We start from the raw sequence: 26,170 nt of genomic DNA on the forward strand, positions 1-26,170 counted from the left end.
CTACAACAAATATGCTCTTGAAAAAGGTATTAGTGTGAGGAAAAGCTATGTTGAGTGGGATGGATCCAACAAATACATAATTTTAAGGAAAATTGTGTGTAGTCGTCAAGGGTTTCGCGAAGATAAGCACATGAAAAGAAAGATGGAAGATAGAAAAAGGAGGCCACGAAGTTTAACTCGTGTTGGGTGTAATGCTAAATTGGTCATTACGAGACAGGAGGAAACCGGTCGGTGGTTTGTCAAGGATTTCATCGATGAGCACAGCCATCCTCTAGCCCCACGGGATCTTTCTTGTCTGCTGCGTTCGCACAGACGAATTAGCGATGAGCAGAAAGCGGACATTGCGGACATGGAAAAATGTGGGATCCGCAAATACCGTATTATGGATATTTTGTGCTTTCAATACGGTGGATTTGATAAGGTTGGATGCATAAAGAGGGGCGTTTATAATTTCTGCCATGCTAATAAGCAGGAGACAATCAGTGCCGGTGATGCTAAAACGGTGATCATGCACATGATGGCGAGGCGAGAGCGAGATGTGGATTTTTTCTTCAAGTACTTGGTAGACGAGCATGGCCATCTGAAGGGACTGTTCTGGGCTGATAGTCAATCGCGACTTGACTACGAGGCTTTCGGAGACGTCATTGTTTTCGATAGCACATACAGAACCAACAAATACAATCTGCCATTCGTGCCTTTTGTCGGGTTGAATCACCACCGCAGCACTGTTATATTTGGCTGTGGTATAATTTCTCATGAAACAAGCCAGGCATACGAGTGGATGTTGCGGACCTTTTCTGATTGCATGGCACAGAAGCATCCGATATCTGTGATCACAGATGGGGGCCTTGCAATGCAGAGAGCAATAAGGGTGGTCTGGCCAGACTCAAACCATAGACTATGTATATGGCACATTCAGTAGAATATTGTACGCCATCTGCATGATGACGACGTAAAGGAGGAATTCAGATCTTTCATTTATGATACTTCTTCCATTGAAGAGCATGAGATAAAATGGATACAATTCTTACAACGGAATAAAGTAACCAGTGAGGAGTCTTGGCTGCATCAGATGTATCAGATGAGAAAGTTGTGGTGTGCTCCATATCTTGAGGGGCGTTGTTTCCTAGGATTGAGCAGCAATCAGAGGAGTGAGAGCTTGAACTCTGTGCTACATACGCATCTTGAGGGTAAGATGTCGTTGTTTGAAATGCTAGAGCACTATGAGCATTGCCTTGCGTCGCGACGGATTAACGAAGCTCTCCATGACGTCAAAGCCTTGCAGTCCGTTCCATTTACAAAGGAAAATGCTTCGCCGCTTGAGAAACACGTCGCAACAGTTTTCACACCTAGTGTCTTTAAGATGGTCTTATGGAGCATAGATGCTGTCAGCAAATGTCAGATTAGAGAGATACTAGGTGGATCAGAAGATTCCACCTATGTTGTGTCCAAGCAGGAAAGAATGGATAATAAGTTTGGAGTGCGCATTGAAGAGCAAGGAGGTCTTTTGCACAGGGTGAGTTGTTCTTGCCGTAAGCTGGAATGCGCAGGCACACCATGTTCCCACATTTTTTACATATTGGGGATTTTAAAACAAACAATTCTGCCTGGTTGTTGCATTCCCACTAGGTGGACTATGAATGCAAAATGTGCATACGCACCTACCAGAAAAAACCAGATGTATGACTATTCGGTAAGCCTGCAGAGGTACCGCGAGTTGCGGAATTGTAGTCACGCCGCAAGTTTCCAGGCATGCCACTCTGATGAGGACTATCACCGTCTAAAGATGCTTTTGCAAGCACAACATCATGGCAAGCAATCAAGTTTTGAACAAGCTGACAGCAAGGAGTCAACTAATGCTCAGCATAACAGCATTAGGTTTGGCCCGCTGATGCCGCACTCGCAGAAAGTTGATAAGGTTCTGGATCCCGTGCATGTGCCAGGACGAGGTGCACCGAAGAAAAGGCTGCAGGAAAAGACAAAGAAGTCAAGATCACAGAATATCTGTGGCTATTGCAAGAAACCAGGTCACAATCGACGTAAATGCGCTAAATTGCTAGAGGTACGAAATATGTTCATATTTTTTTTGCATGTGTTTTACTCGTAATTGATGTCCATGTGATTTATTGTATTCTTCTATGTAGGATCTCGAGGCTGAACTGTGATATCTACATACAGCATGAACCGACGATGAGCCAGAGAAAGTCGTGTGCCATTCAGCTTTGTGTGACGTGGTCTTTACATTCTATTTCATCGTGACAGTAATTTAGTGAAGTGCGGTTGTACTGCCATGTTACTGTATTAGTTCGACATCTTTCGTTTCCATTTTCTGTGTGTATCATTTGATGTCCAACTTTAAGAATGATGATGTATTTCGACAAATTGGGCACTATGATTCTTCACCCTTACTATGGTTGTCATGCATATTCATAATCATCATGCATATTCTTCATTTACAGAGCAATAATGACTGACGTATTTTTTAAATAAGCGGGGCCCACTGGGGTGTGTTTGGAAATCTTTGAAAAACCTCCATGCACGTTCATCTTCGCTGCATGCAAATCGGGCGGCGGCCGCTATGCCAGTAGCTGTCAAGGCCTTGATGAATCACTATTCACATGCAGGTCCCCGACTCTTGCATGCAGGTCCCCTTGAGGCATAGACCGATGTTTTCAGCAGTCAGTCTAGAGGGCATTATAAATTCAAAAAAAATACAAAAACTTGGAAACCAAGTTTTGTTTGTGGAAGAGATCATGTGCGCCAAAACTGAGGTGATTTGGAGGTGGTCGAAAAAATGCCCGCATTCCCGGAGGGACCATTTGGTCTAACTTAAGCCAGTTTTTGAAAAAACGTGAATTTTTCCACCACCTCCAAATCACCCAAATTTTCTTGTACATGGTCACCCACATGTGCAAAACATGTGTATGCAAGAAAATTTTGAAAAAAATTATTTTACAATGCCCCCTTGAGTCATAGACAGATGTTTTCAGCAGTCAGTCTAGAGGGCATTATAAATTCAAAAAAATTCAAAAAAATACAAAAACTTGGAAACCTAGTTTTGTTTGTGGAAGAGATCATGTGTGCCAAAACTGAGGTGATTTGGAGGTGGTCGAAAAAATGCCCGCATTCCCGGAGGGACCATTTGGTCTTAACTTAAGCCAGTTTTTGAAAAAACGTGAATTTTTCCACCACCTCCAAATCACCCAAATTTTCTTGTACATGGTCACCCACGTGTGCAAAACATGTGTATGCAAGAAAATTTTAAAAAAAATTATTTTACAATGCCCCCTTGAGGCATAGACCGATGTTTTCAGCAGTCAGTCTAGAGGGCATTATAAATTCAAAAAAATTCAAAAAAATACAAAAACTTGGAAACCTAGTTTTGTTTGTGGAAGAGATCATGTGTGCCAAAACTGAGGTGATTTGGAGGTGGTCGAAAAAATGCACATTTCTGATATTTTCACAGGTTACAAAATATATTATTGGACAGAATATAGACAACACCACACAGCAACAACACATTCATCCAATACAATAGAAGATAGCTCTCCGAATACAATCCATCATATTAGTCTCCGAATTCAAAAGACCGAACAAAGATAGAACATTACAAGTCTCAAGACCGCGAGTAGCGAGTTTGTCTTCACATTACAAGTCGATATCGATCATCTAAACTACCATCACATAGAAGAGAGTTGCGGTCATCACGATGACCATCATCGCAATGAAACTGGTCTTCATCCGGTTCCTCCAACGCTCCCTCCTCTCTCCCGCTAGATAGCGGGCGTATCTAGATTCCGCCTCCGCCCTAGTGGTGTACCCTTTGTAACTGTTAGCGCTGAAATGGTGAACCTCTCTCCGACACTCCTCCCAGTCGTCGTAGACTCCGGGAACCTTACCCTTGTACACGACATACGACGGCATCTCTATGCACAAGCCAAACAACAGACAATACATAAGCAATAAATAAGTATGCAACAAAAGGATCGGAAGAGAAAAGCAAGACATTAATAGCACAATTCATGGTCCTAGTAATAAATACTATCGATTACATCTAAGTTGAACGACTGTCCAAACCAAAGAGACATACAATTCATTAAAGTTTAATTACAACATGAGCCAATCAATGTTTCAGAACTACACATAGCATCACTACTTTCGACTCAACTTGTGGGACCGGAGCATGGATGAAGCCGCCGTCTGTCCTGATGGTCATGAAATCGCGGGCGTTGTCAGCCTGCATTTGTAGCGTTGTGTCTATCTCACTGCACAGAACACGGAATGTTAGAAGAAATAAAGAACGATCGATGGATGCATTTTTTCCTGTTTTGGCTGATGTTGTTTTGGTGCTGTTTTCGTGCCATTTAGGATGGCTGCAGTGGCTTTTTGGTGCCATTTTTGATCTCTTAATATGGTTGCAGTGAGAGCAAAATATGGCTGTTATTTTTTTGTTTTGTTTCAGAAACAGGACAAACCAAAGGGCCCACGTCTCCCCTCCAGATTTTTCAAGGGCCAAAGGGCAGGACGTTTGAGTTTTTGAGGCAACTCCCCACGTCTCCCCTCCACTGGCAACTCCCCACAACTCCCCTCCACTGGCAACTCCCCACGACGCAGGGAACTCCCCTCCTATTCCATTGCCGCTCAATCTGCCTCCCTCCTCATTCCATTGCCACTCCATCTTCCTCCCTCTACCTCCCTCTGCCTCCACCATCAAGCAACTCCCCTCTGCCTCCACCATCGCTGGCCAAGAGGGCAATGGCGGAGGAATCGTGGAGCAACTCCCCTCCGTCTGCCAAGAGAATGGCAGAGGCATCATGGAGAAACTCCCCTCTGTCTGCCAAGCATCACCAAGGTGAGGCGTCTGGCAAGGAGCCGCTGGTGGTCGACGACGACGTTCCGGTCCCCGGGCAGAAGCAGGACTACACCGTGCCGCTCATGGTTGATATCCACCTGAAGAAGGAGAAGCTGGATGTCATATGCACCAGCAATCCAGACGAAGCCGACAAGAGGATCCGCGAGATCAGGAGGAGGCTCGGCGGCATGCTTTCTCGGTCGATCGGCGTTGATGTCGAGTATACGAGGGAAGATGAACCTCCGCAAAAGGCTGCAGTTCTACAGTTATGCGTGGAGGATCTCGTCCTGGTATACCACATCACCGCGGCAACCAAATGGTAAAAACATCCAGTTCTGAAGTTTCTGAAGTTCTGACGTTTCTGTCTAATTAGTAGTTTCTGAAGTTTCTGAAGTAGACGCAATAGTTCTGTAGTTCTGAAGTAGATGCAATACTAGTTCTGAAGTTCTAAAGTTTCTGTCTAATTAGTAGTTTCTGTAGTTTCTGAAGTTTCTGAAGTAGATGCAATAGTTCTAAAGTTCTGAAGTAGATGCAATACTAGTTCTGAAGTTCTGAAGTTTCTGTCTAATTAGTAGTTTCTGAAGTTTCTCAAGTAGATGCAATAGTTCTGAAGTTTCTGAAGTTTCTCAAGTAGATGCAATAGTTCTGAAGTTCTGAAGTAGATGCAATACTAGTTCTGAAGTTCTGGAGTAGATGCAATACTAGTTCTGAATTTTATGTCTAATTAGTAGTTTCTGAAGTTTTTGAAGTAGATGAATTTGATGCAGGCCCAAGGAACTCCGCCCGCTCCTGCAGGAGAAGAAGCTGTACACCTTTGTTGGCTTCTCCATTGGAGGTGACAAGGAGAAGCTGAAATTGTCTGGTTTGGAGATCAACCCTGACAAGTACGTCGACATGCAGCGCAAATGGAGAGTTCCAAACAATGGAAAGAAGTGGCAGGCTTTGGCTGAGTTTGCAGCCAGCCTCATCCACCCATCGTACAAGGAAATAAAGCAGAAGATCAACAAGGAATTGGACCACAAACTATGGGGGGCAGCCCACTGCCAAACAACCTCATCGAGTACGCAGCGAAAGATGCGTACGTCACCTACGAGGCATGGAAGAAAATCAAAATCGTCAAAGAAGGTTTGGAGTACTGGCAAGAGGCGGAGGATCATTGGGATGACCCCTAGTACTGGGGATATTGAGTTGTTTGTGGTATTATGTGTCTCAGTTTGCAGTTATGTGGTTGAACAAGTTTGCTTTTGTAATGCTGAACAAGTTAGCTTTTGTTATGTTGAACAAGTTTGCTTTTGTAATGATGAACAAGTTTGCTTTTGTTATGTAGTTATGTGATTGTTATGATGCTGGTGCAGAACACTTATGGTTGTGATGTGATGCAAAATCCTTCAACTTTTGGTGATCATTTAGTTCAAGTTTTGGTCAGATCATACAGAATGTTGTCTAGAAGTTTTTCTGATCATTTAGTAGTTTTTTTATACAGAAGCCTTTCACTATAACTGAAAAAGCTGAAGTTCTCAGCATGAAGAATCACACAACACAGCACCTACATTATGATGATACACTATCAACTACAGACCTGAATACATCCAATTCAGCCTTTCCCAAGCAGTGATGGTAACTGAAAGTATAACAACTAAAAACGCAGCTCTACTGTATGTGTCCAATAGTGCCATCATAACAGAACTTTGAAAAGTCCTATATTATACAGTAGCAAGCATCACAAGTTTCAGATGGTTTTCTAGCAAGTATTTTCTAGAAAAGTGGATTGGTGGCACAAAATTGCTACACTTAGTCAATCTACCTAGCATTATCAGCATGGATACCATTGAGACGTGAACAGAAACTGGGGTACCTGCGCTGTCCTGCGGTGGTTGAGGAGATGGATCCGGCCGATCCCGTTCGGGGGGCGTGGGGGCGGCGGGGGTGGAGTCGCCGACGGTGTGCAGGGGCGGAGGACAGAGGGGGGCGAGTGGGGGATCTAGCGATGGAGGGAGGGAGGCCACAGTGCGAGGGGAATAGGTGGAGTGGGGGGAGGGTTCTAATGGCCTACTTCGGATGGGCCTAATTCGGATGGGCCTAATTCGGATGGGCCGTCTCGTTGTCTGCGCCTGAGGCATGCATGCATGGGAATGGCGGCGACGTGGTTTTGCATGCGCGGGTGGCGGACGTGAACTTTATCTATCCGAAATATGTTATGATTTCTTCCCGAAAACAAGCTCGCGTGCGACGCTCTCCCGTGCGACGCACGCCTCTCGCGTGATACGCGATTCCGATGCGACTGCGTGCCAAGTTTTATAGATGGAAACTTCTTTAGACACAATGCCATCTCAAAACAACTCAGAAACAACTGTATGATTGATCATAAAACACATGCATTGTTGTTCAAAGAACTGTCTCATGAATAAATTTTACCATAATTGCGAACATAGTGTGAAACAGAAAACAAAATGTTTGTTTGCAACTAAATAATCCTGGTTTGAAGCTTAAACTGGTTGAAAAACAATTGAGCCTACTCCATATTGTCTTCTGCACTGCCAAAATCCAGTGACCTCTTGCGTTGCGTCGTTGGAGATTGCGTCGGGCTTGGCGACGACCCATGTGCTTCAATCTTTTTCTCTTTAACATCAATGTAACCATACAACTTAAGTTGTTCTTGGTCTTTCTCTGCCAACTCTCTAGCAAGACCCTCCATTTCTTGGATTCTCACTTCCTGTAGAAAACCATAGGAATTGTATTAGGAAGAACTCAAAAAAGACGTAGCCATAAACTAGATGCATGTAACATGTAAAATTTGAACCTCGGAATCAATGTCATCCTCGGGAAAACAACCCGTAGTTCTATTGTACACAATGTACAGGTGACATGTCTTGCTGCCATTCAGATCAGAAAGCATTTTTTGTACATCATCTGGTCCTGCAATCAAGAACATTCCTTCTGGCAGCTTCCACGCAGACCCGGGTAAGAAGTAGTACAGTTCTGCTCCCAGTTTGCAACCAAAAGTATCTCTCATTTCACTCATAATGAGATCGTAGGTCACTTTGGCGGGTTCAAAAATTCTGACTTCTGCCGGGTGTTCATCAAAGTATGCTCTCGGGACATGTGACATCTCATCATCCCTACTAACAAAAAATTCCATGACCAGCACCTAGTATCTCACATCAGAGTTAATACATTCAATGAGTAAAGGGGCAAACATAATTTTTTATGTGCATAGCAACATTGCGGCGTTGTTACCTGCTTTTGTGGAATGTATCCTTCATGTGGAGTGACTGGGGATTGTGCCATCTCAAACCTTCTCACCTTATTATGTGGAATGTATCCTTCATGTGGTGTGACTGGGGACTCTGCCATCACAGTTTTCTTATCCTGCGTATGAAACGTCGATAGTGGGTTTACACACAAGTTTTGAAAGGTCATACCATATCTTGGGTATGCATCGTTGCGAGGTACTTACAAGGGGAGAATTGACGATATGTTGTTGGGGTGGACTGATGTGGCATTGAACGGGTGACTCTATCGCAATGTCTCGAGTGAATGGCGACTGTGCCGTCTCATGATGCTTAGCCTACATACAATCGCCGACATAAGGTTGCCACAAATTGAAGATGTTTGTATCATAGAATACGTAGGTCCTTAATATATAGAATCGGTGCGAGATACTTACAGGGGGAGAATAATTGAAGACATGTTGTCGGGGTGGCCGCGAGATCGCACGGTTTTCTAACATATGTCCTTCCAAGCGGACCTTCTCCAGCATGGCCTTATAATCCATGTCCGACCACTCCTGTAGCAGCTTAGTCCATATCCGCACGTGCCTGCAACACATAGGCATCCATCCTGACTCGCTCTGTCTGTATAATACTGTCCACAAGCTTCCGGTCCTTCTGCAACGTTTGATGCATTTCCTTGTAGCCTAAGACAAACTTTTTTTCCATGTACTCACAGTCCCTCTTATACTTTTCTTCAATCTCAAGACGCATCTTCGCCATCTTACGGGAAAACTCCTCACGCTCCTCCTTTATCATCCTGTCCACGTATGAACGTTCTTTTTTCAGTTTCTTATCTACCTCAGCGCGATCCTTTTGCACCTTCAAGTCGATCTCCCGACGCGCTTCATGCAAAGACTTGTCGTACTCCGCACGGTTGTTATGCGCCTCTGAGACCATGGTCCCTACAGCAACACATATACCCATAGTATGAAAACTGTATCCACACCCTCATCCAACTAATTCGAAACAATACAACCGTGAAAAAATATTCATAATCAGTTCGTACGATCAACTAGTACAAACTATCAATCAAAGAGCTCTTGCATGACATCCTGTACTCGAATCACACCAGAACTACTCAACTATGGCAAAAGCTGGATTTTCTAATCTCTTCGGAAATTACTTGTTGGTCGAATCAATGGAAAAAATAATCAGCACTGCAATCGAAGATGAGAGAAGCCGTGGAAGAGATCTTTTTAATCCGGCGTCGGCGTGGTCGCTTGAGAAGCGATGGCGCGATCCCGGCGATGGCTATGTGAGGAGAAACAAGGTAGATGGGGGTGGTTAGGATAGGGTAGATATGTTATAGAATGGGAAGGTATATATCCGTGATTGTAGGGTTAATTAGTTATTTTGAAGTACTGCGCTTCGATGCAAGTTTTTTTTAACGAGCGCGATCTTTTCAGGGCTTCGAAAACATGTGCACTGACCACGGGTCGAACCACATATCACACAAGCCCGAGCCATCGCCGTGCCCGTGCCAACCCGCTGCCCACCATTCTAACTTATTATTCTCTAAAAAAGGAAGAGCAATAAATTCAGTCCAACAATTTCCAGATATAATTGTCAACCCATTTTCGTTCGTAATTACGAGATATGTTTGGCGCAATTAGTGGCTAACTGGGTTCTTTTTTTTTGAGGAATAGTGGCAACTTGGTTTGATACATGCCAAATGTTACGTTCAGATTAGTTGCATTATTTCGTTCATTTTTTACCAAAAAAATCTATACAAAGTGTTAATTGGACAATGTGAACAATGTGGCACGAAGGTTGTCGGCCCAGCCAGTGGATGGAACGGATGGTACATGTACACGCAAGTATATCTCTGACACGCGCATTTCGGGTCCCTGTACATGTACATGTAAACCAACCCAACATTGATCCGGTTCAGTGGATGCATGCATGCTCTATGTGGCACGAAGTATGTCGGCCGAGCTAGTCGACGGACCAGATCGATGCTACAGGAGGGACTCCATTGTAGACCAACGCTCCATCAATGTCCGGTGTGTGTGCTACGTCCACCGTAAGACAAACATAGTTCCGTCAACCCTAAAACCCTTAAACCCTAAACCCTGATAACCCTAAACCCCCCACCCCTCCCACTAAACCGTAAAAACATTCAAATTTTTGCCCCACATGGAAACCATTATGCATGCATTCTCTATGTGGTCATGGGATGCCATGATAGATTTTTGGGATTATACACGCAAGTACGATCTCTGACACGCGCATTTCCGGCCTAGCATGTCAACACCCCGAAAGCACTAGCTGGGTTCCTCACCTGTATGAAACCAACCAAACATCGATTCGGTCCAGTGGATGGATGCATGCTCTATGTGGCACGAAGTTTGTCGGCCGAGCCAGTCAACGGACTGGATTGATGGTACCGGAGGGAATTCATTGTAGACCAACGCTCCATCAATGTCCGGTGTGTGTGCTACGTCCACCGTAAGACAAACATAGTTCCGTCAACCCTAAAACCCTTAAACCCTAAACCCTGATAACCCTAACCCCCCCCACTAAACCGTAAAAACATTCAAATTTTTGCCCCACATGGAAACCATTATGCATGCATTCTCTATGGGGTCATGGGATGCCATGAAAAAAGTTTGGGATTATACATGCAAGTACGATTTCTGACACGCGCATTTCTGGCCTAGCATGTCAACACCCCGAAAGCACTAGCTGCTTTCCTCACCTGTATGAAACCAACCCAACATTGATCCGGTCCAGTGGATGGATGCATGCTCTATGTGGCACGAAGTTTGTCGGCCCAGCCATTCAACGGACTGGATTGATGGTACCGGAGGGAATTCATTGTAGACCAACGCTCCATCAATGTCCGGTGTGTGTGCTACGTCCACCGTAAGACAAACATAATTCCGTCAATCCTAAAACCCTTAAACCCTAAACCCTGATAACCCTAACCCCCCCCCCCCACTAAACCGTAAAAACATTCAAAATTTTGCCCAACATGGAAACCATTATGCATTCATTCTCTATGTGGTCATGGGATGCCATTAAGAAAGTTTGGGATCATTAGTACATATACATGCAAGTACGTTCTCTGACACGCGCATTTCCGGGCTTGCATGTAAACACTCAACCCTAAACCCTGATAACCCTAACCCCTGATAACCCTAACCACTGATAACCCTAAACCCCTAAACCCTAATAACCCTAAACCCCATAAACCCCACACCGAGTTCACAAGATTTTCTTATTTCTTTATATCATTTATCCAAATCTCACATAACTCACACGGCCCACCCCTCCCTAAATCCCGCGATTATAGCTCCGCATTCTAACCACCCGGGCCGTCCGCACCTCCCACGACCGCTGCAAGATCAGATCGGAGACGCCGGTCGCCCACGGAATACAGGAGTCGGCGGCCACCACTCGCCGCCCACCGCCAACGTGATCTGAGGGCTCGGACGTCAGTGTTCTTCTCGCCGCCTCCTCCTCGCGTAAACGTGCCGTTTTTCCTTTGCGCCGTCGACCGTGCTATACCGGCACTTATAGTTTCCGACGCACTAACCGCCGCCATCTACTCGGTGGCACCATCTCCGAGATAAGGTATTAGCTGATCGTAACTCTTTATAATCGTTGTCCGCCGATGCTTTAGTTGTTGAACCCTCATAGGTTTTGCACCCAAATAGGTTCTGTGCTTAAACCCATAAGTGGATCATATGTTAAATGACCCAGTTAATTTTGTTAAAATTAATTCTTTGCTAATTTTGTTATACATTTTCCAATTTTGTTCAGATTAATTGAGCCTGATTTTATCATTGCATACGAGGCAACAATGTCAGTTTCAGATACGAACCTTAATAATGGAGAAAAGCCCATCTCCGAAATTACCGATGCGGTAAGTAATTTACTGTTTGTGTACAATCGTTTCGTACACATAATTCATGTCTACTCAGTAATATTTAATGGCATGTAACAGGAACTCGCCGAAAAGCATGGTCATATGAAGTTAGTATGCTCACAGACAAGGTTCGGAAAAACCATGAAACTGTTGTCACAAGACCACAAAAAGTACATCATATTAGAAACCAGTCTTGGCGGTCTAACCCAAATGCATGAAGTGACTCTACGGTGCATAATGTTGGTTAGACTAGCCAAGAGCATAGATATGGACACGCAATCCATGACCATCGGTAAAACGCCAATTCCTATAACAAGAGAGGACGTGCAAGGTATATTTGGCATTCCGATAGAAGGGGAGGATATAGAGCCACATCTGGAAATGCAAACCGACACAGAATTGTTTACCGCCTATGCAAACAATGGGCAAATTTTGATTTCTGACCTCGAAACGGCGATTCGAGCTTCCAAAGCCCCAGACGGTGATTTCCTGAGGCGGTTCATTCTGTACGCAATTGGTACTGTTCTAGCACCAACAACACAACATTATGTGGACTCGAAATTTCTCAACCTTGTTACAGATCCTGAAAACCTTCGGAAATTTAACTGGGGATGTTTCACACTTAATCACTTCTTCAAGTCCGTTCACAAGTTTAGAAATCGAGATCACGTAAATCTACAAGGAAATCTAATTCTGCTCCAGGTTAGTGATAGATCACTACTTAATGTCCTTTAATTATTGTTCTGTTGCATATCTGTATGGTGATGAACTAATTTATTGTGTACTATTGGTACTGGGAGCACGTGTGTAGTGGCCGATTAATGTATGCTTCTAGACCCCCTCCATTGATCGCACGATGGGACGAAATGATGGCTACTTTAAGAAGCGATGCTTACGAGAAAGGAGGTCTTCATAACAGGCTGGTACCTATCTACAATTGAACTTTCTATATCCGATTTTTTATTTGGTACTAATGGTTCATTATATTTAAAAAAATAGGTTGTCATGGAAATTTGTGCTCCTCAACGACCGTCCAATAATTCTAATAATTTTCCAAGAAAAAAAGATGAACATGTGCATCAACATGATTCGTATCGAGCACCATCACAAGGACAGCAATTTAGTAGCCAGCAAGTATGTACTCCAGAGACTATTTGCTTTTGCAATATCACAAATAGGTGTCATGGAACCTCATTCATTTAGCTATTGTTACCAACGGGGTTTTATTTTGTTTACACAGATTGAAATGGTAGTTGAAGTCATGAATGCACGCATTGCTGATCATGAAAAGAAGGTATGCAGGAAGTTAATGGAAATTGAGCACAGATTTGATGTCAAATACCAGACTCTAGGTGAAGACTTGATCGACATGAAGACTAAAACTGGCACTAATCCTAGGTTGTCGAAGGCCGAGGACGAAATTAAAGACTTAAGGAGGGAACTCCATGTATGTCATACTGTGCATTTTGTATTATTTTTTATGAATATGTTCCTTCATGTTCATTATTGTTTGCATTGTTACAGGACTTAAAATACGAATTTACAAGGAACCGACAATTAGTGTCACAGAAAGGAGGCGTGCAGGTGATCAAAATTGGCCCAACACGTTAATATCTAAAAGTAACAAACTAATGATGAACTACCTTTGTTCATTGTAGGATCAAGTCAATGTGTGCAATTCATCCCTGACAGGAACTCCTAGGGCTAGCCAATTCACGACAGGGACTTCGAGTACACCAAGTGCAAGACATGTGACGGAAAACAATGAGGAACCACAATTAACTCCGATGAAGCCTATCTTTGGTAATGATTACAAGTTCACGGATGAGGACATAGAGACAGCCGTTTACATCCATGGAACATATGACCCTGTTGAAATAGCTAGAATTGGAGACATTTCCCTCACAGCAGAAAATCTGAAGCGAAATTTGGACGAGAAATACATTTATGGTGATGTAAGCCCATTATACTCTATTCTACATCATTACTGCAACAACTGTCTTATTATTGTATGATTGAAAATTTGGCAGGTTATTATGGCATATGCTCTCATTAGCCAAATTGAGAATGATACTACCTCAATCATATCCCCTCAAGAAACCGAAAAGCTGTTACAAATGAAGGGGGTGGTTCCTGTTGGATGTGCAGCCTCGTGGTTAGCTCGTGTAGCAGGAAAATTTGTAGGGCACCGAAAGGTACACGTTTTCCACACTTTCATAGTTTACGTACACACTGTACACGACAAATTTCGGTTCTCAACCCAACCCAAATTTTACTGCAGGTGCATGTCCCACTCAATGTACACCAAAACCATTGGATGCTAATGATGTTTAATTTTGACAAAAAAGAAATTCAGACTCTGAACTCCATGAATTATCATTGCGACAAGACCAAGGAAGATTCTCTTGTAAGTGTTCTCTTGCTGCCTCTTTTGATCCGCATGGAACATGAGCTCCCAAAGTACCGTAACCCTATGTATAACTCGTCGTACCCTAGGTGGACTCGATTCAGTTCTGCATTGACGAAGCTGTCAAGAAAGGGTTGATATCACCAGCTAATAACATCAATTTTGCCAAATGGACCAAAAATGCTATGAGAACATACCACAACAGACCGATGGGTACGCATGGCCTCATAAATTATTATTTGCGTACGCGAATAAGATTACTGATCTTTAACTAAACATCGCAGGACTTCATGTGCGGTTTGGACACTGCAGTACATGTTGTCATGGAACGGGGATGAAATGACCGATATTTTGAACCAGGTAATTGAATGCCTAATTTAAATTTGTACTTTGTTTATCTTGAAAGCTATGCTGACGTCAGTGTCGGTTATCCAATATAGGCAAGGATAGATATTTTCAGGTGGAAAATATGTACAGCCTTACTGCATTCAAATTGCAATGCGCTTCGTCTCGAATCATATAAGTTCCCCATAACGGTTAGCGCTACATGAAGAATATATCATTTATTTCATAAGTCTCATGATTAGAACTAACGCGGCACTCTCTCTTATACAGAAGGAGGTGTACGATGCCCAGCAAGAAGTTCTACCTGATGCTTCAGAAGAGGACGTACAATTAGTCAACAATCCCGATGGTTCCAATGAACCTGACACATCCAACTCCCAGAAGGATACCGGTGCAGCCAACTCCCCCAAAAATGGTGCACCCAACTCCCCCAAAAGGAAGAGAGCACGTGGACGCCCGAGAAAGCTAGTCGATCCCGAGCAAGCAGCAAAAACAAAGAGTCTTAAAGAACTGAAACTTAAATTTGACAGCAAGACCATAGCCAACCAAGTGTCTTCGTTACCATCACGGTCACGCAGAGAGCATAAACCAACACCAGCTTTATTGAGCCCATTCAAACACAAATAGGTAGCATCAATTGATCATCAATTCATACATGCTCATGCTCATGCTCTACTTCTAGCATCATTTGATACACGTTTTGTTCTTATCAGAAAGTGGAAATAGGTACTTTTGGCAATCATGAGCATCCTCTACTTATTGCAATATCTAATGCATTGATACATTCTCATGCTCATGCTCTACTTTTAGCATCATTTGATACACGTTTAGTTCTTATCATAAAGTGGAAATAGGTACTTTTGGCAATCATGAGCATCCTCTACTTATTGCAATATCTAATGCATCATCAGTACAAAGCTTGATTTGGCAATAGGTGGAATCGGCAATCATTTGCATGCTTTAATTTTGTCAAAAATTAATGCATAGTTCAGTTGTAATTGCTCATAGATATGGCATGAACATGCTGAGTTATACACTAAACATAGTCATGCCAAGCTATAACTACCATAGTCATATTATGAGAGTTCCTAGCATGCATCACCGTACGGCAGAATAACACAGCAACCATAACATAGACCACTGTACGATACTTGAGTTGCTAAGGCCTTGTACAATGCAAGGTGCTTAGGGCAGTTGCTTATAGAAATAAACCAGGCTTTTCTTAAGCACATGTGCTTATTTGTACAGGGTAGACGCATAACTAGGCGTCTCTCCTGTAGAAATAGGCACTAGTGCTTCAGAAATACCCTGTTTATTTTTCTAAGCACCACCCTAAGCATCTAGCATTGTACAAGGCTTAAACATGCATCACCAAAATAGTATTAACAACTAGGAACACTAAACCAGAGTAGCAGCAAACTCTTAACATAAATGGTAGATCAACCACCGCTCAGCATAGGTTCAGACACACCATAGGACATTAGTTTTAGACTCCAACAACAAACAAACATACATAACATAACAGGACACGGCGGTCCTGGGGCAGCAGCAGCACTCTAGCAGCACATCACTTCTCTCCCTTCTTCAATGCATGTTGTAGGGCTCATTGACTTTGACAATCTCGAGGAAGCGTGCGTAGGCAGCATGTTTAGCCAGAGTACTGGCTTCATGCTTCTTACCATGTCCATTGCCAGTGCTGAAGGCATGCTGGATCATGCCATCTATGCCGCCACCGATCACCTTGCAACAGAAAGGGCACCCAATCTTGGCAAAGAAATGGTACATGATCTTCCCAGCAATCAGATGCCTCAGGGTGTACCGGCTCTTGCTGTGCCTGCTGTCCATGCTGTAGTCCACGTCGTCGTCATCCTCCTGTGAATTAGTGAATTAGTACACATAGAAGAACTCAGCTAATCTATTATGGTACATTGACTTTAATTACAATGTTTTGAAAGTACACATGTGTAACATGGCAACTATCTATTTGCTAGAAACAAGGCGTATGTGCACATACATAATTGAGCTAAAGAAACTGACATGCATAAATATGGACGGTGGAATAGTTGCATTTATAGATTAGTGCACAAGTAGTACATAATTAACACATGAAAGACTTCATGAAGTGGCTTGGTTTAATGATATTTGATACTTGTTACAGGTGTAATTCCTATTGGAATCAGAAAAATGGCTTCATTATACTCCTCCATGTTTCACACAAGGGGGGTTTGTTCTATCTACTGGAATGAAGAAACCATTATTCTTTCTGACAGCGGCAATACTGCTTCTCCAACATTGTTAGACCCTGATAAGTTTCAGAAGGAAATTGGTAAAGGAGCTATGGGGTGTCTCACTGCTTATATTGATGAGAGATGTGGATGTGGTCATCTAGATAACATACTGTGGAAAATTGGCTAGATGAAATGTTTTGATTTTTTGGTATCCAGTGGATATGTACTGTCAGCCCATAATTATTAAGGGAGCGATCACTTCCTTTGCAAAATGGAAAGTTGTATAGAATTTGCAAATGGATCATCTATGAACATGTGTGCAAACTAATCATATATGAACATGTGTGCAAATTAATTCATCTACATAAACTAAAATGAATCAGGAACTGCAGCATTTTGTCACTGTCCTTGGGAAGCCAATGGAGAATCCTGCCATATATCCATTGTTTAACCCACTTTTTCATTAATGTATCCCTGCCATGAACATTTTCTTGTATTTGGGTTCATTACCCCACTTCTTTCATTAATGTATCTCTTGTGAAACTTATGCTCATCTAGTTAACAAGACAAACCCCAATGCCATGAAAAAAAACCCAGAGTATCTGCTGGAATCAGAATGTGAATCAGATTTAAAACTCCACATCCAACATGAAGATCTATGCTAGATCCCTACAATCCTACATACGTAGAACTAGCACGCCCAAGTGAAATTGATGCTCATCTAGTTTACAAGAAAAACCCCAATGTCATGAAAAAAACAGAGCAAAAAACAGAGTACTACCTCAGATAGCTCGTCGATGGCATCCTCGTCAAAGTCACTGCCCTTCCTGCTATCTAGGTCGAACTCCTTTATGGTGTTCTCCTCCATGTGCTCTTCGATTTCGTCATGCACCTTGCGCTTACGCCTTCTCATCTCCTCCTCCTCCAGATCTTCCCCGACCTTGTGCTCGCTGACGGGTGCCTCGACGGCTGCGATGGCAGCAGGAGCAGGCACAACGGTCGCTGCACCACCAGCTTCCGCCGCTACGGCGGACTCAGCCGCTGCACCCACGGCTACAGCCACGGCAGCAGACTGCTATGCTCCGATGGTTGCCTCCGGCTCGTCCGCCGCATCTTCACGCCCGCGCTTCATCGTCGGTCGAAGACAGGAGGAGGGAGGCGTAGGAAGGGAGGAGGGTGGTGAGGAAGGAGGAGAGGGTGGTGAGGTGGTGAGGAAGGAAGAGAGGGTGGGGAGAGGACGAGGGTTTTCTACCCGATTTGGGGAAGAAATGCACTGCTCCTGCCTCTTGGAGTTACCGAGAAGCCGCGGGTGCCGATTTGACTTGACACACCCACCCGGCCGTCCCCATTCCACGTGGGGACATGGCGGTCGTGCACGCGGTCGTGCACCTCCTGCGGTTTGCCATCAATTGCTATCGGTCTCACAAGTGGGTCCCCTTGTCATCCACACAACCGAGCCACCACATGTACCACATTTTTCTTTCTCCCCGTCTCGACCACTCCACATCTTTCTTTCTCCCCTTCTCGACCAGCGCCGCCGCCGTCGCCGCCATCTCTCGACGACCCCTCTCTTCGCTGCCGGTGCGCGGCCGCCGCCAACTACGGCAAGTACGTGAGATCTCCTCTCTTCTTCCCTTCCCCAACCGCGTCTCCCTACGGAGGCGGATTTGAGCCGATTGGTTTGGACTGAAACTTAGTTTTTGGATTGGATCTTGATTTGGTTTCTATGGTTTGAGACCAAATCAATCAATTAGTTTGAGCCACCACTACCACCTACTACTGCTGCAAATCCAAGAGCCGCTGTTGCTGGCCGGAGCTCGTCGCCTCTCTCAAGCTTTGACGCCATGTCTGATCTAGATTCATGATGTGCCCTCGCGTATGGCTTTGTCCACGGTTTGAACCTTTGGATTCAATCCAAAAGTTGAAAACGGTTTGGACTGGGTTGGATGACGAGCATGTATAGTTCGGTTTGGTCGAGATTCTAAATGAAAATATCTGGATTGGTTTGGTTTTGATGTGTGCTGTGGATTGGACTGGTTTTAGTTTGGATGCCGAACTATTCCCAGGTTTAGATGAGACGGGCATTGCCATTGTCATTGGCATTGCTTTATTACGTAGATGATAGAAAATAGATTGATTGGCCATTGCCAGTATAGGTTATCACTATGATTTATTATATGTATGATCTTTGTATTGTACTATGTACAATTCAACTTAGAGTTCAACACGTTCTATGTAGAATGGAGGAAGCACAATGTGGACGCTGCAACTCACGGTGCCGGACCAGCCTTTCTACTGCCACGCTGTTCGGCATCTACTTCTAGCCTTCTTTTGTTTTTGCAGCGGTAACAATTTATATGAACCTTCTGACAGTACATTCTTTTTGTTTTTTTGCTATTTCCACTAATGTATTGTGTCTGTTATTTGTTTTTATCTTACATAGATCGTACCATGCAATGTGAGATTGGCATTCAATGAGCTCGTCGCAGACACCGTGACCTTCGATGCTCTTGGGGGCCCATACACTATGCAGGTCGAGAAGGGGCGAAAGATAACCCAGATAGGAGGAGATGATTGGGATCGTTTCATCGCCCACATGCGTCTTAGTGGGGGTGAATTGATCAGCTTCTCCTTCAGAAAAGATAGGCCCAGGATTTCTGTTATCTATCTAAATTTGATTCCGGATAGTGAGGATGAAGTTCATGAGGAGGAAGATGGTGCTGATTCAGATGATGACGATTCTGATGATGATGAGAACCCACTTGTTGAATACCTGTATGCCCAAGGACTCAGACTGGGCGACGAGGAAATCGGAAAACTCTGGGACATGCTTCCGCTACGTGAAGACTACCTAGGGAAGCCATTCGTGACCCGCCTCACAAGGACGAATGTTAAACGGCATATCATGGTATGTTACTTAGTGTGGTAATTACATGATATACATGCTTAGTTAGTGTAGTAGTTCATATGATATGCATGTTGTAGTACTGTGATGAGAGGCCTAGTTTAGAATTCATTTAGTGAAGAATTTTATGACATGCATGTAGTGTAGTAATATGCGATGATATGCTTAGTGTACGCAGTAATCTAATGATATGCCTAATTACTGTAGTAATTTGATGCTTGGCGTATAGTGTACTGATGTGATGATATATATGCTCAGTGTTGAATCCAATGATATATGTGTCTTGAAGTGTATGCTTTGTTGATAATTGCACGTGACATGATCATATATCATGTCAACTGTTTTGCTATTTCCACTAATGTATATGATCATGTCAACTGTTTTCATAAATTACCTAAGAGGTTACTTGATAGCTGTGGCATCGACCCGGACGAAGAAGGCATGGGTGCTGGACTACGCCTTACCAGAACGGGCTCCATCACCAGCTATGCCTATGCAGTGGACACGGACGGTCGCACTGTCTTGAGCAGGGCAGGGTGGAAGAAGTTCCTTCGTGCCAAGAATCTTCGGGTAGGACAGGCCATCCTACTCACTGTTGCGAACACCCGTCGCCATGACTTGAGGATGATGATCACCATCCACCTCATTTAGAACTGCGGTGGGCCATGTATCAATCTGAAATGAACTTGTTATGTTAGCTCTTGTTTGCGAGTACTTGTCGTGTATTACCGTACCTATATCTACTCATATCTAGGTACTATTGCTTGTCATGGATTGCAACTATTATTAACTGGTACCTAATGCTCTACTAGCTATGATTATTCCACTGTGTGATGTTTTATAGGCTGTAGTGTGACATGGTAACTGTTATATATGGTAGAGGCTTGTCTCTAAGACCTTGTACAATGCAAGGTGCTTAGGGATGTGCTTCCACTGTGTGATGTTTTGTACGTGACAGGTTGTAGTATGAAATGCTAACTGTTCTATATGGTAGTGGCTGGTCTCTAATTGGACCGACATGTTGAACTAGTATCAATGGTAGAGGCGTTTCGTTATGCGCCACATCCAACAGTTCACATAATTAATTATCCAAAGATTAAGGTATGAAACCCTTGGTCATACATAGCAACATTTCGTTCCTAAAAATTAAGGTACTTCCACATTCAAACTAACTAATACTACAAATTCGAAGGAACTACTTAATACATTAACAGCACATAGGGAAGTAGCCCTGGTCCAATGGCTTGAGAAATGACGAACAAAAACTGAAAGAAGAAGGATCAGCCATGTAAGTGCATCTAGTGCCACCCCTAGTTGGTTTTGGAGTATTGACGACAAACCTAGTTGAGGGACTAATGTGTTTGTGAGAATTGCAGGATAACACAGGTAGAAGTCCCTCATTGATTCGGTTTTACTGCCAGAGATGACCCCTAAAAATGTATGAAGATATTGAAGTCAAAGGTGGTATATGAAGATATTCACATTGAAGACTATGACAAAAGAAGACACGTTATGAAGCCTATGGAGCTCGAAGACTTAGATCTTTCATAGTTCTTTTCCTTTGTGTTGAGTCATAGGAACCACCGTACTGTTAAGTGGGGTCCAGGAGAACCAGTTAGAATGACTGAAGTGATGCCAAAACCAAAAACCTATGTCTTCGAGTGAAGACAATGAGAGCGAATCTTGTCCAGAGCCGGACAAGTCAGCTTTGCTTGTAGCCCAAGTAAAGTTGCCATGAGAGTTTGAAATCTGACCGTTGAGACACGTGTCAGTTCCTTAGTGACCCAGGGTCATTTCGGACAAATCAGGTCGGGTTGCCAAGTGGCTATAAATAGCCCACCCCCTACAACCATAAACGGTTGGCTGCTCAGATTTCAGTGCACGGCTTTTGTCGTTTGAGAGCTACCCACCTCGAAGCCTTTGAGAGAGAGAATTCCTTGCGAGGATAAAGCCCTAACCACCCAGAGCCAGAGAACATTGGGCATCACTTAAGTCTTCTTGTCTGTGTGATCTGAAGACTTATTACACTTGAGGACTGTGCATCCTCCAGACGGTTAGGCGTCGCGTTCAGAGCATCCAAGAGACATTGTGGATTGCCAGTGAACGAAGTCTGTGAAGGTTTGGGAGTCTACCTTGAAGACTTACCAGAGTGATTGGGCGAGGACTAAGTGACCTTAGCTCAAGGAGAATACGGTGAGGACTTGGTGTCCTAAGCTGCGTGTTCAGGACTGGGTGTCCGGGACTGTGTGTCCTAAGGTTTAAATACCTAGCCGCTCCAACCAGACGTACAGTTGTCACAGCAACAGGAACTGGTCCAACACATCATTGTCTTCAACGAGTCACTGGTTTCATCTTCACTTCCTCTTACTTACTGTTACTCATTGTGAAGCCATTGCATGCTTGCTATATCTTTTGTCTTCACAACGTAACTGTATGATTTGTTTGGCTTCATAACATCTTCCTACCCGATCCTTATTACACTACAGCTACTTGTCATTGTGCTTTCACTCTATTGAATACTTGACCATGGCTTGCCTAGTGTAATCTAACTTCCGCTGCATAGTGATAGGCATATCTCTACTGATTGTCTTCATAACTTCCACGTTTTGAAGACTTTCATAAAAATCGCCTATTCACCCCTCCTCTAGTTGATATAACACACTTTCAATTGGTATCAGAGCTAGGTGCTCCCTTGTTCTGTGTGATTCGGTTTAACCACCTGGAGTTTTAGCTATGTCGACTGCAGGGATAATCAAAGTCTCCGCTGCGTGCCCCGTCTTCGATGGAACTGAATATCCCTATTGGAAGAATAAGATGCGTATGCATCTTGAAGCCATTGACGTCGACCTATGGTATGTCGTCGAGAACGGCGTTCCTAAGGCTGGAGAAGGTGTCACTGCTGCTGATGTCAAGAAATTCGTTCAACTGGACTCTACTGCCAAGAACATCATCTGTGGTCATCTGACCAAAGGACAGAATGGCCGTGTGAGTGCTTTGAAGACATCCAAGCTGGTCTGGGACTAGCTCTCAAAGGTCAATGAAGGCATCTCAACCCAGAGAGATCAAAGAATCAGTGTCCTTCGCAATCTCTTCAACCGCTTCAAGCGAAATGACAATGAGAATGTCCAGCACACATTTGACAGACTCACTGACATCACAAATGAGCTTCAAGCCCTCGGCGCTACTGAGATCACCAAACATGAAGTCGTCAAGACGCTGCTGAGATCACTTGATAGTTCGTTTGACATCCTAGCCCTGATGATTCAAGAACGTCCTGATTTCAAGACACTCGATCCATCTGACATACTTGAGAGGCTCAACACACATGAGTTTCAGCTTTCTGAGAAAAGAGATATCTACGGTCCAAACTATGGGCGAACTCGTGCCTTGAAGGCAAAAGCTGTTTCCTCATCTGAAGAAGAATCTGATGGCAGTTCTGATGATCCTAAAGACATTGGAAGGGAACTTGCAATGCTAGTGAAGAAGTTCCAAAAATTCACCAAGAAGAAAGGCTTCAGAAAGTCTTCACGATCAAGCTCAAGGAATGATGAAGCTTCTGCTCATGACTACAAGAAGAAAACATGCCACAAGTGCAAGAAAACTGGACACTTCATCTCTGAGTGTCCACAGTGGGACAATGAGAACAGAAAGAAGAAGAAAAGCAAGGAATATGACTCTGACGACCAGAAGAAGAAGAAATACACAAAGTCTTCTTCCAAGTCTTCCTCAAAGTCTTCATCACACAAGAAGAGCTCATCTGGCAAGGCACGTGCGTTTGTTGGCAAGGAAATGGACTCAGAGGAGGAGTCCGCTTCTGAGGAGGCAGAGGTGGAGTCTGAGGAGGAGTCTGATTCTGGCATTGCAAGTCTGGCTACAGCATACGTTGCCAAGTCCATCTTCAACACTGAAGACAATGACTTCATCACCGACACCGATGCAAATGACAAGAACGACTCCACTCCTACCTACTGCTTCATGGCACGCGGTGACAAGGTAAACACACGCACTACTCGCTATCAAACATCCAGTGACGATGACTCTGATTGTGATTCAAAAACCAGGTCAAAAACACTTGCTAAAATTGCAACTGAACAACAAAAGGCCATGGAACATATTCAAAAACTGTTAGACAGAAGCGATGATCTGTTGGGTGCTGAAATGACTCGATCTGAATCCTTAATTGAAGACATAAAAATTCTTCACGTTAAGTATCAGGAACTTGAAGATCTTCTTGATACTCTCTCAACAACTCATGAAAAGCTTTCCTATGATTATCTTCAAAGGAAGCAAGAACTTGAGAAATTGAGAGCGGCTCATGAAGATCTTCAAAAGGAAAACGAGTCACTTCGCGCCGAACAGATCAGTTCCGCTCAGGAAGGATTTGAACCACCATGTCTTAAATGCATTGAGCGTGATAATGCTACTTCTGTTGCTGAATGTTCCACTGCTACTGCTGTTGCAATATCTTCAACTGTTAATGTGGTAACTAACCCCTCTGCTGAGGATACCACTGCTATTGCTGATAAGAATGCTAGGTTGAAGACATTGCTTGAAACAGGGATGTACAAAAGTCTTAAAGGACATCAGACATTATGTGATGTCCTCAAGAAGCAGATTCTGAACCGAAACCCTAGGAAAGAGGGTGTTGGGTTCGTAAGGAAAATAAATGCAGATGGCTCTTACTGGAAACCTGAGCAGTACCCCAAAACCAAGTGGGTTGCTGCACAGGAACCTTCAGCAGATCCATCCAATTTATCTGGCTTCACTTGTGCTAAACCCATTATCATTGATGAATCCTTTGATGCAAACTATATACTGTTTAAGAATCAGAATGGTGAAGTGTTTGCCAGGTACATTGGTACTAACTGCAGGAATGGACCGCCTATGACGAAGATCTGGGTGCCAAAAACGTATCTGGAAAATCTTCCTGTGAATGTCTTCATGACACCTCACATGAAGAAGACAAACCTCAGACCAAAGGCTTCATATGGTCCAAAGGCTTCATACAGACAGAGGACTCACCTGAGTCGCACTAACGTAAATGTTTTGCAGGGAAACCATACTCAGGCATATGAATATGAGAGCGGTTCATCAAACCGCCATGTTCACATGACCAAAAATTATTCTGCCTATTCTTATGACTACTATTGTCCACCTGCTAGACTGTTTGCTAGGGCTCCAAAGCCAAAATTCTCAGATGCTGCACTTAGACTTATTGCTTCTAAGCCACCCTTGAAGATGTGGGTGGCTAAGAAAGCTTAACTCTCTTTTGCAGGGAAAGGTCTCCAGCAGAAAACCAAAATCTTCTGACGCTATTGCTGGGGACCTTAAAAATCTTGTACGGTGCAAGATAAAATGCCCGAGTGGCATCATTATGTACTTCTTTCCTGAATTGCATGCTACTCTCCCTATTAGTCCTAATCTGGATCTAAGTTTTCATAACCCACTGGTTCGTCAAATGTTTTTGCTACACAATTCTCTTCGTGAAGCCTATCCCCCTAACTGCACTGTAGGGTACGACACCAGTGTCTTCAAAGTCTTCAGAATGGATTATTGACAGTGGGTGTACAAATCACATGACTGGCAAAAGAAGCCTTCTTATGGACTCAACCTTACGTCCATCCGACAAGAGCCACATCACATTTGCTGACACTGGTAAAAGTAAGGTATTGGGTCTAGGTAGAGTTGCAATCTCAAAGGATCAACACTTGGATAAAGTCATGCTTGTTGAATCCCTTGGCTTCAACTTAATGTCTGTCTCAATGCTTTGCGATTTGAACATGATCGTAATGTTTGGAAAATATCGTTGCCTTGTACTAATGGAATCTGACAAGTCTCTAGTGTTTGAAGGGTATCGAAAAGATGATTTGTATGTGGTAGATTTCTCAGCAGGGCCACAGCTTGCAGTATGTCTTCTTGCAAAAGCTTCAGAATGCTGGCTTTGGCATCGGAGGCTTGGGCATGCTGGCATGAGGAACCTCCACACCCTTGCAAAGAAGAAACATGTCATAGGCATCGAGGGCGTCAAGTTCAAGAAAGATCACTTATGCGGTGCATGTGAAGCAGGGAAGATGACGAGGGCAAAACATCCCTCGAAGACAATCATGACCACTACTCGACCCTTCGAATTGCTTCACATGGATCTTTTTGGTCCCACTCACTACTCAACTTTTACCACTACTGCTTGCCTCTATGGCTTCGTAATTGTTGATGATTATTCTCGATATACTTGGGTGCACATAATCCTTTACAAGACTGAAGTGCAGGATGTCTTCAGACGCTTCGCCAAT

Source organism: Triticum urartu, chromosome 7, assembly GCF_003073215.2.
Source record: "Triticum urartu cultivar G1812 chromosome 7, Tu2.1, whole genome shotgun sequence".
NCBI lineage: Eukaryota > Viridiplantae > Streptophyta > Magnoliopsida > Poales > Poaceae > Triticum > Triticum urartu.